Raw genomic sequence first — 20,890 nt, forward strand, 5'->3', positions numbered from 1 at the left:
TAAGGGTTTTAGGCTAAACTCATCTTCTGGTGATTCTTTGATTCCACAACAAAACTCTTCTCTATTGGTAGACAAAACAGTGCCTTCAGGAGCTCTGCACTGGACTTTTGATGCTCAGTAAGAAAAACATCTTGCTGAAATGGTCCCTGCTGTCCGATTAGAGCGTAAACCCCACCCTGATGGAATTAATTTTCAGCACACCAGAGAACACTGGGGAAAGACTGCCTCTCACAATCCTAACACTGAGGTGCTAAGGACTCTCCTGGTCCAGCCCCTGTAGCTCTGCTGTCAACGTACAGAAAACAGAGCTTGGAAAACTCCAGATGCCCCTGCTAAAACATATTCCTTGGATGTGAGGGAACCCTGCAGGATCAGCTCCCTCAGTGGACAGACAGCTCTTCAATCCTTCCCCTCTCCAATTTCTGTGTGCACAGAAGATGTGCTCGGGCTCTGAATAGCTTTTCTCTCTGCAACAATGGAATATCAGGGCCCTTTCAGAGCATAATTTCATCCATTTCTCTCCCTTCCACCCTCTCATGAATTACTAATTTAAAGTGACTTAATATCTATTCTCTATTCCCCTTCGGCTTTGCATATTTTAATTATGCCTCTTCCTAATCCTCATTTTCCCAGAACAGACTTAAATAACCCAAATTACCCCATCAGTAACTGTCTTTGATACCTCAGTTATTGCAGCTAATTTGCCACTTTTGCCAAACATGCTATTTTTGAGGGTTTTTTTCTAACACCAAGTGATCACACACTGTGTTCCACTAGCTTTTACCTACAAACCAAAGTGATATGCTGCATGAAATGACATCTCCATCAAAATTTGCTTTTTTAAAAAGTATTATTGCTGCTAAATAATTTCCTGGAAGATTTTAGTGACATTTTGCAGCATTATCTTGGACGGTCAATGGCAGGTGAGGACAGTGGTGTTGTTGGGAGAAATCCTGCTTGTCTCTGCTCAGCCTGAGGATTGCTCCAGTTCAAAACAGAACAATCAATGTCCTTTGCAAAAGGATTTTTCGGCAAAACACTGAGGCTTTTGTCAGAATGCAATGTTTGCCAAGAGAGGAGCATTCACACAGCTATTTCTGCAGTGAGAGGGCATCTTTAGCCAAGACAATAAATAACTACTGTTCCCAGAGAGCTGCTGCCCACAGGCTCAGGAGGGGCTGCAGCCATGTGCTTGTGCAGCACGAGGAAAACAGCCCCAGGTACATTAGAAAGCCCCTAAAAAGAAAACAAGCTCACACTCGTAGTTAATAATGCAGATATTGGATCTGTCATATTATTTTAGGAGGCAAGGAAAATGTGACCTTGGCGTTTTTATTAAGCTTTTCCTCTGTCACTTTGAAGCAAACTTTTGAAGGGTGAAATTCCATTTATTTTCAGGAAATACAGATCCCAGGGGCAGGGGACAGGCAGACAGGGAGGGGCTGCAGGAGCAGACTGTGCCCCTGGAGCTGTGACAGAGGCAGACTGCCAGGCACTGGGCACAGTGTCAGTGCCTGCCTCATCAGGGTCCTGCTGTTCTCCCAGTTTGGAAGGAAGCTCCTTGCAATCCCATCCTTCTCTGCTCCAAGCAGGGCCCAGCCCCAACCCACTGAGTGTCCTCAGCAAGAGCAGGAGTAAGAATGGCATTTGAGCACAAGGCATCAAACCAAAAACCAAACCATCCAGACAAAAAATGCCAGCAATGAACGTGGAGCAGGATTCTGAGCTGCCCCAGGGCTCTTGGACCTGTGCAGGATATTCTGAGCTGCCCCAGGGCTCTTGGGCCACACTTCAGTGTAAATGTGGTACTGAGATCACCAAAACAAAGAGAGCAAAGCCCAAAAGTGCCACGAGCTTCTGAGGAGTGGGGAGCACCACCTGGGGATCAGCCACCAGAATTGCTCCAGGCCTGGGTTTTACTTTCCACCTGCTGAGGCAGGGAGATTTATCCAGCTTCAAGCATGAAAGAGCATGTCATGTTTGCAGTCTTCCCTGCTTCAACAGTGATCTTCTCACCCCTGGCAGCTTCCCTTCTCCGTGAGCATCCATCTGTTAGGAAATATTTGGAAAAAAAAGTTACTTAAATAACTAGCACTCAGGAACGATTCCTTTTTCCAGAATTTCATTTGGTGATATGTGAAGAGCTCTTTCCGTGCATGCTATCAAGAAATTTGCTCATTTGGGCTTTCCCACTAGCAGAGTGATGTGTATGGGGTGGCTTTACTTTGCCCTGCTTGTGCAGCTGTCCAAGGTTTACTTTTACCATCACACATCCCGCACATCGGCACTTGGAACGCGTTCCTGCTGAGCCGAGAAGGACAGACCGGGACAGCTTCACGGCAAGGGATCCACAGCCTGCAGGTCCGAGCCCACCTCAGCTCGGGGCTCTGACTCCCCCGAGCTCAGGAGCTCCCCTCACTGCACACCCTGCAGTCCCCATCCCCACACGGAGAGGGGGAGCCCCCTTATCAGTGTGGTGACAGAGCCCACTAATAACCAGACTGATCACCCAGCACTCCAGAGCCCACTAATAACCAGACTGATCACCCAGCACTCCAGAGCCCACTAATAACCAGACTGATCACCCAACACTCCAGAGCCCACTAATAACCAGACTGATCACCCAACACTCCAGAGCCCACTAATAACCAGACTGATCACCCAACACTCCAGAGCCCACTAATAACCAGACTGATCACCCAACACTCCAGAGCCGCCCCCGCTGCCTGCAGGGAGAGCGCCCCCAAGGCCGAGCCCCCCGCTGTCCCCTCTGCCCTCACACAGCGGGGCCCCGCTCGGGTCACCCCGCAGCCCTCCCTGCCGCCACAGGGGCTCACCCAGCGGCTCCGCTGCCTCCCCTCACGGCCCCGCACCGCCCGTCCCCAGCGCCGCCACAGCCCCGTCACTGCCGGGGCCCCTCACCTGCTGCCGCGCTGTCGCTACTGGGGTGGTCGCGCAGCTGCATCCCGTTAAGGCGGAGGATGCCGGAGCTGCCCCCTCCTCCAGGGATGAGAAGGAGAGGGCGAGGTGCGCGGGACCCCAGCCCCGCCGCCAGCCCCGCCGCTCCGGTGCCGCTCGGTTCCGGTCCCCGTCGCCCGCCCGGCCGCCATCTTGGCACGGCCCCCACCGGCCCCTCAATAACCACGGGGGCGTGGCCTCTGCCCGCCCCGCGGCCTTCTCACCAATCGGAGTTGAAGGGGCGGGGCTAGGCGGGGAGCAGGGCGGGGCTGTGAGCCGCGGGCCGCCAGGGGGCGCTGCCGGGCCGGGACTGAGGGTCCTGAGGCGGGGAGAGCCCGGGAACGGGAAAGTGGGAATGGGGAACGACTGGGAATGGGGAACTGGGAACGGGGAACTGGGAATGGGGAACTGGGAATGGGGAACGACTGGGAACGGGGAACGACTGGGAATGGGGAACTGGGTACGGGGAGAGACTGGGAATGGGGAACTGGGAATGGAGAGAGACTGGGAATGGGGAACTGGGAATGGAGAGAGACTGGGATTGGGGAACTGGGAATGGGGAAACTGGGAACGGGGAACTGGGAATGGGGAGAGACTGCGAATGGGGAATGGGGAGAGCCTGAGAACAGGAAACTGGGAATGGGGAGAAACTGGGAATGGGAAACTGGGAACGGGAAACAGGGAATGGGGAAACTGGGAATGGGAAACAGAATGGGGAGAGAGTGGGAATAGGGAAACTGGAAAAGGGGAAACTGGAAATGTGGAGAAACTGGGAATGGGGAAACTGGGTCTGTGGAGAGATTGGGAATAGAGAGAGACTGGGAATAGAGAGAGTCTGTGGTTGTGGGGAGACTGGGAATGGGGGGAGACAGGGAATGGGGGAGATGGGGGTAGGAAGGAGACATGGGTCCCTCCTTGGGCCCAAGGTCACCTGCACCAGGTGCTTCAGAGCATCGCGTGTCTGGAAAACAGGAAAAATACCAAGCAAAGAATCTTCATGGCAGAACAAAGGGAAGGGAGCCTGGAAGAGCAGTTTTGTTCTCTTCATCTTCTCAAGAAGACAATTTTCAAGTGCTGTTAATAGGACATAATCGCATCTAACAATAAATCATGAGCTCTTGGTGGTGGAGTGGCACTAAGGAGCTGTCCTGGGAATGCTCCTGTGGTTCCCTTCATCTATTAAAGGCACAAAAACTGGGCAAAATGCAGGGTACCACGGGAGCCCTGGGATTTCTGGCACTTGAGCCGTTCTGGTGCAGGGTGGAGATCCTCCACAGCCTCAGATACAAATGTGTGCGTGCAGACACTGAACAGTTCCTGCCATGCATTCCCTGGCTTGGTCCCCAAGAAAAAACATTTACTTGCAGTGGAATCATGTAGGTTTGGGTCCATTCCACTGAAAGTGAACAGTCATATATATATTTTGTTATTACATATTTAAAAACTGTGATATGAGGTTCTTTATTTTTGCTGTTGTTTAAAACAAAACAGAAACTACCAAGGGAAATAGAATTATAGAGTCGTGAAGGTTGGAAAGGGCCTCTAGGATCAATCACCAAGCATCAGCACTGTCACCAAGCTCAGCATTGAGCCGTGTCCTCAGCTGCCATACCCACATGGATTTTGAACACTTCCAGGGATGGAGACTTCGCCACCTTCCTGGAAGCCTGTTCCAGGGCGTGACAACCCTTTCCATGGAGAAGTGTGTGAGAGAATCCTGCTAAGTTTAAAGACAGAGAAAGGAAATCATTCCAAAATTATTGTTCTTATTCAAAACTCTTTTTGTTTCTGGTAGGAACATTAGATTGCATAAATGGTTCTTTTATGAATGCACCTTTCCCATCCCAGGGAGTGCGATTTGATTTTTCCCTCGCTGCTGTTGTGAGAGTGCAAGGGTTTAATGCAATCCTAACTTGCCACCTCGTGGCGTTTCTGTGAATTAGCACAGTTCAGTTTCCTGGAGGCAGTTTAGGATTGTGTTCATTTCCTTAGGAGAGGGTTCCTGTTTGCCCATTCACCCTCCCAGCCAGGGAAAACCAGCTGGGGGCTGTTCTGCAGCCTGGAGGGGCAGAGAGGTCACAGATGGCTGGACCAGGTGCTGTGTGGCTGCTGGAATTGCGGCAGACCAGAGGAAATGTGACACATGCCAGAAGATAAAACAGGGATACCAGACACAACAGCATCTATTCATTTTTAATTAATTATTTTCTCTATTGTATGGAATATTCCTTTGCTTTTAGAGCAATGCCTATGTTTTCATGCTGGGAAATGTTGGATTGTTTTATCTTTGTAGGTAGCAGGAACATGAAATTGCAGGGAGGAAAAACCTCATAGGATCACCTACAGTTTTCCTTGTTCCTGCTTAGCATAAAAGTGCAAATTTAAATCTTCTTCACAAATATGTGTAGCTCAACAGAATTTTACTTTCTTGATAATATTCCAGTTGCTGTTATTGAGATGGAGGGGGCGTCTGCTCTGTTTATTTTTCTCAGTAACAATTAGAACTATGCTACTTTCTTTCAGCTCTTTATTAACATGTTTGGGTTTGGTTTTCTTTGTGAGAAAGAAGACAATATGCCAGGGTGACTTTCTGAACAATTTTTTTTCACTTGAATGTAGGGATTGAATTTTTATCAGATAATCTTTCACTAGCACAGAAAGTTAAGAGCTTGTAGAGCTTCCAGAGGGAATTACTGTCTTTTGTGTGGAGTGGCCTAAATGCTGATTTATCAGTGCTGAAAGTAATCTGGATCTTCATTCTTTTATTTCTCATCTTCCTCCTCTCCCCTTTCCCCTCCAAAACAAAGCACTGACCCTCACAAGCTTTGTTTCTAGAGAAGAACACATTCCAACACAATATTAATACCAGTGATAAGTGAATAATGAATTGCCTGTGCTTGCCTGTCTGCTGGGGCGAGGACTGCCGTGTAAAGTTGACCCAGCAGAGCTGCAGTCAGGCTGCTGCAGCCTCTGCACCAATCCCTGCTGGACTCACTGCTCTCCAGATGAGACCTGGGGCACAGGAATTACACTGCACATCACTGATTGCCTTTTCTCCTGCTGCTAATTGTTACCTTTTTTTTTAATTGTTGTTCTTTTCCACTTTGGAAAAGAAAGAGTTGGCTGCTAGTAGTGAGAGTACTTTTTAAATTTAGTATTGGATGAATTTAAACAAAATTGTTAAGAATTGGTAATTGATAAATTTTTTGATAATTAATAATTAATAAATCAGCATTTAGGCTCCTCCACAAGAAAGAAGCTGTTCTAAACAACCATTTGATTTATATTCCAGTCTTATGCTGCAGAAACAGTCTTGGGTTTGTTCTTTTTAAGGTTCAGGGGAGAATTCCAGGGATTTCCTGGCTATCAGAGAGTTACAGAGTCATAGAATATCCTGCTTTGGAAGGGACCCGCAAGGAGCACCGATGTCCAACTCCTGGCTGGCCTTAGGGTTTTCCTGTAACCACAGAATGGGACCACAAGAGGTCAACAGCGACCTGTAATGGCTAATACCCCTTCTTCCTGTAGATGAAATACATTATAATAAAAACACCTAATTAAACTAGATTTTCTAGTTATTTTAGAGAAGATCTTCTATTGTTTATAGACTGTTAACAATCTCTTTCTCTGGAGACATTTGAAGGGTGATGATCTAGCACTCATTAATTAATCTGTTTGCCTTTATACAGAAAGGAAAATATCAAAAACTAAGTAAATTATCAAGAATTGTATGTTTTTTAGATATCATGATTGGTTTTGTTCATATAATAATAAAATAGGCCTACATTCATTGTGTGAAATTTGTCACCATGGCCATTAATGTGCAAATTTATTTCTATATCTACATACATTTAAAAAAATTCACTGAGATGTTAAAGTGGCACATTGATTTCTTTCTTAAAACTTGAGTATGTTGTGTAAGGCTAAGACTTCCCAGCTGATCACCCTCTGACAGCTTTTATTGTAGCTGTTTGTGTTGATAGAAAGGAAGCATTTACACACCCCCAGCATTTACTTTATTAGCGCCTAAACTTCAGTCTGTGCAGCTGAAAACTGCATTTTTTCCTCACAACCCCCTTTTTTATCATTCTGTGTCTCGTAATCTCTTTCTCCTTCATCAATCAGATGAAGACCTCAGAATTAGCTGTTCTCCAGGTGAAAAGGCTGGATGAGGGTAACACCCCAATGGTTTGGGAAGGGACATGAAAGCTCATCCAGTTCCACCTTCCACTATCTCAGGTTGCTTCAAGCTCCGTCCAGCCCAGCCTTTGACAATTCCAGGGATGGGGCAGCCACAGCTTCTCTGGAAAACACTGTAATAGCAAATACAATAGAAAAAAAAGGTCTTGCAATACTTTCCACCTGAATGACACAAGTATGATATAATAATAATAATAATAATAATAATAATAATTAATAATAATCATAATAATCATAATAATAATGATGATGATGAATAACTGATGTAACAAGGAATTGCTGTTGCATATTTGCTCCTTTTGCATCCACAGGTAATTCAGCAAGTTCCCCTTAAGTTTTGAAAAAGAAAACATTTTCATGTACATGCTTTCAGAAGCTTTAAAAACAGGGGATGCCTTGAATAAAGAGAGTTCAATTAGAGGAAGTAATTTCAGAATATAATTGATAATTTTTAAGTAAATGTGGCCTTGTAACAGAATGCAGATGGCAAACCCACTCTGCAGCCGACCCTGGGCTGTGATGGAGAAACAAGCAGGAGGTGCAATACATTCTATTAATTATTTTCACTGCTACAGTTGTTTGCTATATAATACAGGTCAACAGGGGTTAGCCTGAAGCTTCTCCTAATATATTAGTAAATAAATTTGAACAGATTTTAATTTGCTAATGGAAAGGTCTGAGCCAGTTGCAAATAAGAGTGGAGCTACTTTGTCTTGCTCATTGCCATGCAACATGGCTGCTGCCAGCCATTCATACAAAATGTTACATTTCCATAAAGCACAATGTAATTTGTCACAGAGAAAAGGGGAAAAAAACCCACAAAAAATAACAACAACAACAACAACAACAAAAATCCCAGCTCTGTAAACTATATTAAAGATAAATGTGTATCGTGGAGCAATCATCCTCATGGAGCCCATAGAATGTTGAACACCTGCCCTTGCAGGCTTGCCAAAACATCCAGCATGGAATCTTTGTAATACTTACATGTTTCAGGGAGAAATAAAAGTAAGATATGCTGTTTCCAAGGGGTATAAACAAGAGTGAGCCTTTTCCCACATGTCCTAATGATTTCTCAGCCCTGTTCCAACTCACACGGCTTCCAGTGCTGCACATCCACACAAATGTAACGCAGCACGAGATGCATCAGCTGCTTGTTTCTCAATCTCTTTCTGCCCATAACAACAATCCCTAGGATGAGGTTTTTTTCCCTTTGTAAATATTTATAAACATTCTTGTTTTACAGATGCAGGAACAGAGGCATCCAGGTCTGTGTCTTGCCCAGATCTAGATTGGAATTGGGAAGAGAGGCTGTTCCCAAGCCTTGTAGCACTGCTAGGTGTTCCTGCCTCCTTTTTTACACTGCTTAGCAAGGACTGCTGCCAGCAGAGACCACGGGCACCTTTAAGCAATGGGAGTGACCCCCAGGTAAGGCCAGTGCACTGCTGCAGGGGTTTTAGCCCAGCAGTGCCACCCCATTGCTTCCTTTTGCTGACTGTGCACAGTCTTCAGCCTCAACATTCCTTAGATTAGACCATGAAGCTTCCCTCATGTGCATCAAGAATTTAATCACATTAACATCCCCCTTTCTGCTAAATTTTCAAACTTAGGTTGCCTAATTGACTCTTTCCATGATAAACAATAAATATAAATGCTGGGGTGATTAGAAAAACTGCTGTCACTGATGTATTCTTCAAACAGGGTTTTACTGGGGAGAAGGGGAGTGTTGGAACCCTGGATGCTGAAAATTTTAGACTTTTTGGGTTGAAAGGCACAGACCCACAAGAGAACACTGCATTGACCTGAGGCTGTGGAGAATGCTTCCAAAATTTATTGATAGCACTGGGTTACAGGTGTGTAGTTTGAATAGAAGTGTGTAATAGCACAGAATGGAAAACTTAGAGTTTAAGAGTTTAGAATGCAGTAATATATAGAAGGCAAGATGGAAGTTTTAGGGCAGAGGCTGGTCCTTCTTCACCTTCTTCTTCATGGGTTTGGATGGTTTTTTGTAATTGGTTAGAAAAGTCTGAATTGAAGACTTCGGGTGATTAGTTATTGAGTTAGAAGTAAAAGTAATTTAGGTGTCATTTCTTAATTGGACAGTTTAGCCTTAAAAGACCTTGTAGAGAGAGAGATCCATTTTGTAGCTTGTTAGTAGAATGCTGTAGAACTCACGACTTGTAAGGCTGTGATATAGATAACAAATAATAAACATTTGAGCCCTAACACGAAATACCATCCTGACAAGGAAAAAAAAAGAAGAAGATAAAAATGGATGGGGAGGGTTGATGCAAACGAGCATTTGAGGGTTCACGCGTTGACAAAGAGCGTTCACAAGTTGAAATATCTGTCCTTAAAGTGTATTTGCCTTATCCGCACAGAATGTTTCTCACCATCAGCACATCTCCAGGTTTAAAATCTCTCTTGGTTTTCAGCCGTGCTTTTTTGTGGGGTGGCGTTCTGTGCTCGGGTTTGTTTTTATTGACCTCCTGGTTTTAAATATTCTACCTGTTTGTGTTGTAGATGCATGAGGTGACAGGAAAGGCTGTTAATGTTTAAACCTTTGTGAGTTTCACCGCTTCTTCTCTCTTTTGTGATGAAAGAAGTGGCACTCCATTTTAAAACGGACACAAATTAAGAAGCATCTAAGGATTAGTCCCTTAATTACAATAATCCTTAAAGGATTATTCAGAGATTGGCCCTTACTAAAGTTTTAAACTTAGCCATGCATTTTAAATCAGGAGCAGACTGATCTGTGGCCCAGCAACAAAAGAGAGGGTTCAGCCTTCAGCATGTTTGCATAAATATATTTAGGTTGAGAAAATAGTGTACAATAAAACTACTGATGCAGGTCCTGCTTGTTACTGCTCAGCTGCTTGCCCAGTGAACCTCGCTTGAATTTTACCACTCACGGTGAATTTTACCACTTTTCAGTAATTCAGTGTCCTGTTGCTGCAAAGAAACAACCAGAAAGGGGAAGTGAGAGTTTTCAGGTAAATTCCTATCTACCATCCCTCAGCCTTGAGTGAGAGGTTCCTCAGGTTTTTTCTGGTCATGTGGATTCCTACATCTAGAGGTTTCAGCTGCTTCTTTCTGTAAAATATCTAAAAAAAAAAAAAAAAAGTTAAAATATTTCGAAAACCTTCTAAATGGCAGAGATAATTTCACTGGCTGTCCCTGCAAGAATAATTTACTTTCATAAACAATGTACATGATTAATTAAAATTCCAGAAGCTCAACTCACTATGAATATCTTCATATTTTGGCCTGATGTTTTAAACAACATTAATTTAACTGTTTCAGGAAGGGTAGAAGGTAAATTATTTTATATTATTATTCTATTCTATTCTACTTTTTTCCTTAATTGTTGTGTAACCCTCAAGCTTTGCTTGACTCCTCCCAGAAGCAGCCAGAACTACTGCCAGGTGGTGAGAGGATAAGTCAAATGAAGAATGTTTATACAAAATTCCACCCATTTTGTCCCAATGAAAGAATAGTAAAATGATTAATAGCAGAGAATTTTCCTGCACTCATTTCCACCCAGGAATGTCTTTGCCTCCAAAAGAAATTCTGCTGTGCCTTTGGAGCTGCTGAATACAGCTCCTGTTATTATAGAGCAGCTTAACCTGGGGGCTGTGCATCTACAATTTTAATAACTTCACTGTACAGGAGCAGTTTGTATTTTATAGGACTTCATATTTCCAATTCCCTGCAGCATTTATGGGCAAACCAGTGCAGAGAAAGCCACCTTAAAGTTCCTCAAGTGTCATTGTCGTGGCTCAGCTCAATAAAACAATCCTGTGAAAATTAAACACCAACAGGTATTGAGGGAAGAAAAAATAACTTCAAAACTATGTAAAGTATTATAAATTATGGTGCTAAAAAATGATCCTGAGAGCTGCATCTCCCATGGAAACAAATAATTGTATGATCAGAAGTTTTTAATCACTGGGCTCATTAAGATCTAAACACTGTGTCCCTGCTCTTGTTCTGCTCCAATCTTGATTTGTTCCTTTCTGCTTTGGTTTTCTCCTTTGAAAGCTCACATGAAGATGTTAGAATCCAAACATAGCAATAAAAATTAAAACACACAAAATCTACGCAGCCAAAAGAAATTAGGTTTTTAACTATGTTAATATTTTATTGCATTTTAGGCAGTGGCTGAATATTTTGAGAATAGAAACAGTTCATTTGAATATGTCTAATGGCAAGTGTGACACACTGAAAAGTTTTCCCTGCATTATTCCACAATACATACTGACTAGAAATGAAGTGATAAAACAGTGAATTAATTTTTGTGAATATATCAGAATTTACTCATTTTTTTGGCTAGTACACAGTGTAATAAAGGATTTTATGCAGGGTGATAAAGGAATTACCTTTATTTATATTGCCTAAATCTTAAGAATGAAAGCAGTTGCTTTGGTAATAAGCTTAAAGAAAGTTCTTTTGAAAATTAGTTACACATGTCAGCTCCTTATTTAGGATGAGATTCCAGTCATTGACACTTGAGATTAAGGAAGAATAATCCACACATCCACCAGGAAATCTGCATTCTAGGCAGCATTTCCCGTACATGCTGCAGGAATTTGGAGGATGTCTGTGGGAAAGGCAGTAAGCTCTCAAAAGCAAAACTAATTTTAAATGTCTTTGAAAGCAAAACAATACAATTCCTTTGGCTTTTAATGCATTTTTGTATGTATGTAAAAAAATGTCTTTGAAAGCAAAACAATACAATTCCTTGGCTTTTAATACATTTTTGTATGTACATAAAACATTAGTTGTATTTATCTTTTCCTTATATAATTGAAGAAAAATATAATCTTGAGGCAACCTCACATTGTTTTCAAAATCAGGTCATGATAATGTCTCTTACTGTGGAAATGCTTTCTGAAACCAAAACACAGGTATTCAAATCAAGTTAAAATATATTCACTATGATTATTTTTTGGAAAAAAAACCACTTGAAACACTTTTCCCCCCCACCCTTTTTTTACATGTTTACCTGAAATATGTTATTTCATTTTAAGGAAAACTTATTGTGGTGGTCAATATTTAAAACAATTAAAATTAGCAGGTTTTGTTTTTGTTGTTTTTTTGTTTGTTTGGTTGATTTTTTTAATCAAGACTTGTTATATAAGAAGTGCTTTTGCACTAAAAATATATTTATGGGTATAATTTTGAGAGCTTTGCTTCACCGCCCACTTGTTAACAGCAGGTTTTGGGTTTGTCAGTCCATCCATTTTCTGCATAAAGTTTCCAGAAGCAGAGCAGAGCCAGCAGTGCTCTGGGAGCACATCCCTCAATGAACAGTGTGGAAGGGCAGCAGTGACTTTAGGATTTCCCCTACATCTGTATGGACGAACATATTGGTAACTGCAGCTGATTCTCCCCAACCATCTCCTCATGGATTAAATGGAGACTTGCATTTAAGGCTTATTTAGGAGCTGTAAATCAGCTGTTCCTGTGCACAGGTTGCAGTAATTATTGTGAACAAGGAGTTCCAATAGAGGAAGAAAATCTCCCGACATTTCCAGTGTGAAAGATGGGAAATCCTGGATGTTTGTAAAAGATGGAAGTGATGGTGGGACATGGAAATGATGGTTGGGCTCTTGGAGAGGAAGAAAGTGGGCTTTTTATACTGATGCCTCAGGTTTTAGCTTTTCTATTTTCAGATTCTGCGCTGCTTTAGTGTGTGGGTCTGGGCTTCACATTAGGGGATGGTGAGCTCTGTGCACAGAGCAGGGAGACAAAACAATTCCTGCTCCAGTTGGGGACCAGGGACAAATGATCCAAATTCAGGCCCAAGAGCACAAGCAGCATGGGCTGAAGAGAGAAAAACAAGAAGGATGGGACTGCATGGGCTGGAGCTGGAATTGGACAATGAACAGCAATCTGCAAATGGAGCAGAACTTATAAAAGTGACAGACCCCATGACCAGTTGTCCATTTTGTGCCTATTTTGGTTCATTTTGGGTGCAGCCCTGGCTGGGCTGCCCAAGGTGCATCATGGAGGCCTTTGAATAAATCCCTGCTTCATTCTTTAACTCTGTACAGCCTCTGTTCTAGCTCAGCCTGCACAAGGCATCACCATGGGTTGTCCTCCTCAATGGAAGTCTGAAAACATGGAACATCTCAGAATTCTGCCACTGTGGGAGACTTCTCTGAGCTTTGGGAGCAGGGATTGACCTGAGTGCTTTTCCCTGGCCCTCTCCACCTCCCCAGGCAGCCCAGAATTCCAGAACAGCTGGGGCTGGAAGGGACCCCTGGAGATGGTTCAGACTGACCCCCCCAGGGCAGGGTCACCCAGAGCAGGTGACACAGGGACACATCCAGGTGAGATGGATTCCTGGATGAATCCAGAGATGCCACAACTCCCTGGACAGCTGTTCCAGTGCTCTGCCGCCCTCCATGGAGAGAAGCTCACCCTCGTGCTGAGGTGGAACTTCTTGTGTTTTATTTATAACTCACACCTTGTTCTCTTGCTGGGCACCACTGAAGAGAGTCTGGCACCATCCCCTGACACTCTTTGGAGATATTTACTGTATTAATGGGATCCTTTCTCAATCTTCTCTTCTCTAGACTAAACAGCTCCCTCAGTACACTTTACATTTATTTATTGAGGAATGCAGGCTAAACCCAAGACGGAAGTGGATAAAATAATGAATTACCAATTTCCAAACAACTAAAGAAATGTCTGTTATCAGACAACCATTTTGGCACACCAGGGCAGCAATATTTAGTGGCTCTGTTAGTGCCTGTGTCTTTCCTGGGTATGGCACTGCCTTGGGAAATGGAGAAAAGCTTTATTTCCTGCTTTGCCACATGGCTCCTGACAAGCTACATCCCCTTCTCCTGCCAGTGCTTTTTGTATGTGTCCCACAAACTTTTTGTTTGTGTCCCACAGTCTTCACAACAGAAACTTTCTCCTATTGCTTGGTTGCGCAGCATTCATCATCATAGGGTTTTGATTTTGGCAGGAAAATCTTTTTCTAACATAATGTAGTAGTAGTAATAAAAAGAAATAATATGGAATACATCACTCCCCAGGAGAAGAATAAGAGGTTACTACAAATTCACTGCATTCAGTTATGCATGTCCTTTGCAAATTGACAGAACACAAATAACGTTTTCCCTGCACTCCCTGACCTATTTTCTAATCTGCTTCTGCTTTCAGAAAAGACATAATAACTGTCTTATTTTTACTCACCTTTCTGACCTTGATTCATCTGTGCTATTCCTTTTGTCCTCATCAAATCAGCTTTAGCACTGAGAATGACTCTTTAAAGAGAGAACTTATCCTGCATGTGTTGCTTTTTCATTCCAGGCTCTGTTTGTGTGTGTCTTCATCACCTTATTTACTACAACAATTAATTACTTTGTTTTTGTTAGCTGACGGCAGAAATATCCATGTCAGTGTTCATAGGATTCATATCCTTTAATGCCTCTCTTAATTTTCACTATGGCTCTTAATTGTCATCAGGCTACTCAGCTCTTTGTTGGAAGATCATTTACTTTGATGAACACTTCATTATTTCCCAGCACCATCCGAAAAATTCAGTTTATTCTAAAATTTAACCCATGATCCAGGAATGTCCATAAAATGCCTAGGGCATTATGGGCGGGAAATGCCATGAGATGATTTCTAGGATGAGCACCAGTGATAAGAGCTGGACTGGTTTTGTGCAATGGGAAGATGAATATTTTATTGCAGTATTCAAATCCTGAGTTTTACATTCTGGAAAATACTGATGTTTTCTTGGCTTTTTGTCCCACCATTCGTTGGAAATTTTTTTTTTTAATTTGGTTTGGTTTTTTTGTTTGTTTGTTTGGTTTTGTGTTTGTTTTAAATTTAAATATTTTAATATTTGCTCCATGAAAATAAACAAAAACCTGGAATGATGCCCCAGTGTGACCTCGATGCAAAAGACTGAAGAGAAACAACAGTTAATACTTGTGGCATTCAGAGCAGGTTGGGCATATTTTAAAACAATTTTTATGTGGCTGTCACAATTTTAAAGGGATTTCTAACTCACCCCCATCTTTTGAAACCTCAGCTAAGAGAACAAGTGGACCTAGTGCAGGATTTTCACTCTTTGAATGTTTAGGTACAGGAGTTGTTGCAGGTTGAAAACACGGGGGAGTAACCGAGAGATTTCCCAGTTTTCAAAGCAGAGCTGAGAAAAATTGAAGAAATATCACCAGACACCTGCCCCATCAGAGGTGATGCCATATATCACACTTAGGTGAGGCACTTTAATGCAGGGGACACTTGAAATTATTTCTGTGAGCAAAAATTTCAGGGTTTTGGTGCTGGCTTGTCTCTCTCTGCTCAGTCTTTATTAGACCTGCTGCTGCCCGTGTTATCTTCGAGTGGAAAGTTAAATGGGACTAATGCATAATCCATGAAACCTCTGCACACCATTTCAGAAGGTAGGGCCATCCAAAAGTTCATGCTAAGTAGACTGCTCCATTCAGCAACAAAGTGACATAAAGCATCCACTATTCATTCAATAGAACACTCAAGACAGGGGGCAAAAGTGCTCCAGAAAAGCAGAGCTATAGACACATTTTTCATTTCATCTTTCACCCAAACCTTTATCACCAGGGCGAGTACTGTTCAACTGTTACAGGAGATTGGCTCTCTCCTGATAATGTTTTTTCAGCCTGTTTGCTGATGTCAAGAACACTGAGCTGCAGTATCTCTATTGCACCTTTACAGAGGTGAAAAAGAATAAAGGCTTGGAGTCAGCCCTTTGGAGTCAGCCCTTTCTGATTAAAAAAAAACCCAACCCAAAACATACACATTGAAAGAATCTTTTATTTCAGTGTGAGCTGTGCTATATTAGTCAGTATAGATTCATTATCTCAACTCTTCGCTAATTTAAAGGGGGATTTTTATTTGACTTCTTTAGCTTCTGCTAAATCAAGTAAAGGCAAGAATTTCCAAAAAGCTCAGGGTTTCAGAGAGTTTTTGCCTCTAGACTGATAATGGTTATCATCACCGGGAAATAGAAGTTGCATCAAAGTAAAATTAAAAGAAATTATCTGACACGTCACTATGTGCATCCAATTATCCAAAAACTTAGGGGCTGTGAGTGGTTCTGGCAAAACCAGTGTTGTAAGCTCTGCCCTCAAACAAGCCATGAACCAAGCAGAAGTCAGCTTTGGTCCTCTGGAGTGTTTTATTCAGCAGCAGACCCTTCCCACTGCTCCAATGGGCATGGACCCTTTCTCCTTGGCAGAGGGAAGTGGGGGCTGTGCCAGCACTCTGCTTCTCCAGGTGTAGATCTGTCACCATGATGCCTCAAACAAGCCATGAACCAAGCAGAAGTCAGCTTTGGTCCTCTGGAGTGTTTTATTCAGCAGCAGACCCTTCCCACTGCTCCAATGGGCATGGACCCTTTCTCCTTGGCAGAGGGAAGTGGGGGCTGTGCCAGCACTCTCCTTCTCCAGGTTTAGATCTGTCACCATGATATTTTATGAAAAAAAATCCCTTCTCCTGGGAAGCTGAGAAGCCTCAGAAAATAATGTAAATAACAATTATCTGATTTCTTCTCCTTGTGTTTTGCTGCTTTGGAATGTGGCAGGTGATTCTTTCATTGGTTCCATGTGATTTGTTTTAATTTAATGACCAATCACCGTCCAGTCCTGCTGTGTCGAGACTCTGGTCAGTCATGAGTTTTTATTATTCATTCCTTTCCTGGCCTTCTGATGTATTCCTTTCTCTCTGTAGTTTAGTATAGCTTTAGTATAGCACTCTTCAATATAATATAATATCATAAAATAATAAATCAGCCTTCCGAAACATGAAGTCAGATTCCCAATCTCTTCCCTTGTCCTGGGGACCTCCAAACAGCACATAGATCAGCCTCAGGCAGCAGGAGTTGCTTTGCTGGAATTGTTATTGCCTTTCTCTGCTTCTGCCCTGAGCCTTCCATGCCCTCTTCAAACGGAACAACAGCCATGGAAGAATTCCCAGAATTCCAGTTTCAACAGCAGAAGCCAAGAAGGAGAGTTCTGGAAATGGAGTCATCAAGGCAGCTGGATGGAGATCATATTATTTAAAAATAATTTTTCCCATTTACTCCATTAAAAATACATTTGGGTGAGACCCAGACCTTGAGCTGCCTTTCCTGTCCCTATTCCCTCCACCCTGGGTCAGCAGCGCTGGAAAATCCCCTCCCTCATTATCCCCTCCCTGGGCATCCCTCTGCTTTCTTCTCTCTTCCGTTCATCCTCCTGGGTAAAAGCTATATATATATATGTGTATATATATATATATATATGTATATATATATATATATATATAATTTTGCTCTGGTTTTAACTCTTTAGAAAAGCCGGTTGGGGTCCTAATGGGCAGGTGTCCGGGCACAGAACGGGGGCTGACAATCGGCCCTAATTAGCAGGTTGCCGGGCAGAGCGGCAGAAGCAGCGGCGGAGAGCCCCGGCCCGCTCGGCGCTGGAGGTGAGCCCTGCGGGTCAAGGCTGGGGGCGGCTCCGCCCGGGCTCTGCTGCTCCTCAATAGAGGACTTCAGTCCCGCCATTGTCAATCCGGCACCTTTCAAAAGCACTAAATTCACTTAATTAACAGGCTGGGAAAAAAAAAAAAAAAAAAATAAATAGCCTTCCCTAGCAACTCTTGCATCAAATGGCACTTATGTTACCTTATATTCTGAGCACCTAACCCTATTAGCATGGCATTGTGTGCTCCTCGTGGAGTGCCTTTATGGACACACCAATCTTAGCATGCACACTCATGGAATACGGGCAGATTTGGCAGCATTTTCAATTAAATTGACATTACCAAGGAGAATTTATGGCTTTTTTTTAAAAAGAAAATTATTTTCTGTTATCTGTTATACACCCTCAATTTCACAGAAGAACTTTTTTCTCCCCCATATTAATATTTCTTTTTCCATGCAATTAAATCACTTTCTCATTGAGTTTCATGCTTTCCCTGGTCATTTTGTTATTTTCCTTCTTTTTTTCTTCCTTTTTTCTTTTTTTTTTCTTTTTTTTTTTGTTTTGTTTTGTTTTTTTGTTTTTTGTTTTCCTGTTGACACAAGGCAACACTTTGCATTGTGTTCTCATGAGGGATCAGTTTATTGTCTGCTGGGTCTACAACACAGCACAAAACCGTATGCCTCATTTTCCTTCCAAAGAGGTGCAGGATATACTAATTTCCACAATAACACAATATGGAGATAGTAATTACCCATTTTTGCCCTGTTCTGATTATTCACAGTTGTGTCATTCTTAGGGCCACAGGCACGAAGGAGTCTGCACTCCACAAATTTGTTTTAACAGTGGATAAGTGGAGTTTTCCTGGTATAAAACTCAGATTTCTCAGAAATCTCTTAATGGAGTCTCTTGATGCTGTTATAAATACCTGTATTTATTCCAGTAGGTAATGTTTGTCAATGCTAATGTGTTTACTCTTCAGCTTGGAGTAGATGATCATGCTTTAAATCAGCTACCAGTGAATAACCAAGCTATACTTGGCATCTTTGAATTTTTTCTCTTTTATGAGCTATCTTTTTATTTTCCCCTCTTGATTTTTTTTTTGTGTGTTTGTTTGGTTTTGGTCCTAACACATCCTTTTGCATCTCCATTTTTCTTCTCCTTCCTAGAGCTCTCTCTGTTCTGTCTCTCTTCCTGTAGATGAAAATCTGGAAAGGACATTCCCAGCTCTGAAAGTTTTAGGTGAAAACTATTCTGAATAGAAAAAGTACTATCAAGTGGTGTTTTCAGCTGTGAGAGGTTTTCCCTCAAGAAAACAGGGTTATCTTCCAGATATCTGATGAATGATCTTCAAGATGACAGGGCTGTACTTTTCTTGGCGGAACTCCTTGCTTTTTTGGCCAAAAAGCAACTAATTTTTTGCATTACCCTTATTAATAAGGTTTAAGGTAATAAGGTGTTGTTCAGAGTGGGCACTCCCTCACAGAAGCTAACACACATCAGATAATACACATATATATATATAATATATATTTTCTTGGTGGAACTCCTTGCTTTTTTGGCCAAAACCTAATTTTTTGCATTGCCCTTATTAATAAGGTCTAAGGTACTAAGGTGTTGTCCAGAGTGGGCACTGCCTCACAGTAGCTAACACACTTCAAATAAAATCACAATCAATATAAAATACAATGATTGTACTGTATAATAAAACTGACCCTCAGTGAGTCAGCTTGGGAACTGAGTGGACCTAATTAGCTCCTGATCTTTTTCTCTTTTATGAGCTATCTTTTTATTTTCCCCTCTTGATTTTTTTTTTGTGTGTTTGTTTGGTTTTGGTGGACTGTAAAGTATATATGTGTGTGTGTGTGTGTATATCTATATATAAAATATAATTTTTCTATATATATAATTTTGCTCTGGTTTAAAATCACTGTATTCTTTAAGGTACCGGAGTGACATTTCTGACTGAACACTATATTTTTTTATACATATATAAAAATAAAATATGTATTATAAATATATGTTAAAATATATAATAAAACATATATTTTATAGATATCATATATATTATAAATACTATAGTATATAACTATTATTTGATATGATATTATATTACACTTATTACATAATATAGTATATATTTTATATAATGTTTAATAAAAATATAAATATTATATATATATAAAATAAAAAATACAGTGTTCAGTCAAAAATGTCACTCTGGTACCTTAAAGAATACAGGGATTTCGAACCAGAGCAAAATTCACTGAGCATCTGATGAAATGTCACCATAAGTCTCAAAATGTGTAATTAGGCAAAGAATAAGGGAGAAAAAAAAAGATAAAAGCACTTTGATGAGATGCATGGAGAAAAATTAATGAATAGAACCAAGCAAAGTGGATAGAGGTGAAATTTTTTGTCCAAGAGCTGGACTAAAAGTGTGTTGGTAGAAAACCTGAGGGTTTTCTGGTAGATATTTCAAAACACATCCCCTACTGCCTAAGCATCTGTAAAAAACAAACACATGAAGTGCAACTACATCAGAGATATTCTATATCTCTTGTTTAGGCTATTTTCTAAATTGTAATTCTGTGAGACTGAGAGCAACTGAACTCAATACCATCAATTATTTTAAGCACTTCAATTTTGGTTAATATTTTCCTTTATTAATTTTGAAGTTAATTTGTACCTGGTGTAATCCTGGGACTCCAAAAGAGAAATAATGTCATAATTAAACAATGATGCACAGACAATTCTTTCATCCCTACACGTGAAACTCATGTGACATGATTTTAGGAGATTGATAAAACTGGATATTGTGAGAAAACTCTTCTAGGGAGGAGCAATGCAGGCCTGGTTTATCTGCCCTCACTGCCAAGGACAGGCTTCCCCATTTCTCTGTTGGTCCATTCATTCCCCCACTGCATCTTTGAGTAAATTGGGATAAAATTGCATGTGTACATGTTAAATCACACCTGTGCACTGCAACTGCCGGAAAAGGGGCTCCTGGTTTGTCTCCAGGAGAAGGATTAGCAGAACTCCACTTGTGGCTTTCAAATGTGATTTTCTTTTTCTTTATGGCAGAGCACTAAGTGAACGCACTAACTGAATTTTACAACTCTGGGAATTATTACAGGTTTTCTTTAAAGTAGGAAAGTCTAAGGGCAGCCAGTAAAAGATTTTGGGAAGGGTCTGGTCACCTGAAATTGCAAACAAAGTTGGCACTGTAGATTCCCAAGAAATGAGATTTTTCTGCCCACTGTGGG

The sequence above is a fragment of the Pyrgilauda ruficollis genome, unplaced genomic scaffold, assembly GCF_017590135.1.
Source record: "Pyrgilauda ruficollis isolate IOZ18807 unplaced genomic scaffold, ASM1759013v1 scaffold67, whole genome shotgun sequence".
In the NCBI taxonomy this organism is placed as follows: Eukaryota; Metazoa; Chordata; class Aves; order Passeriformes; family Passeridae; genus Pyrgilauda; species Pyrgilauda ruficollis.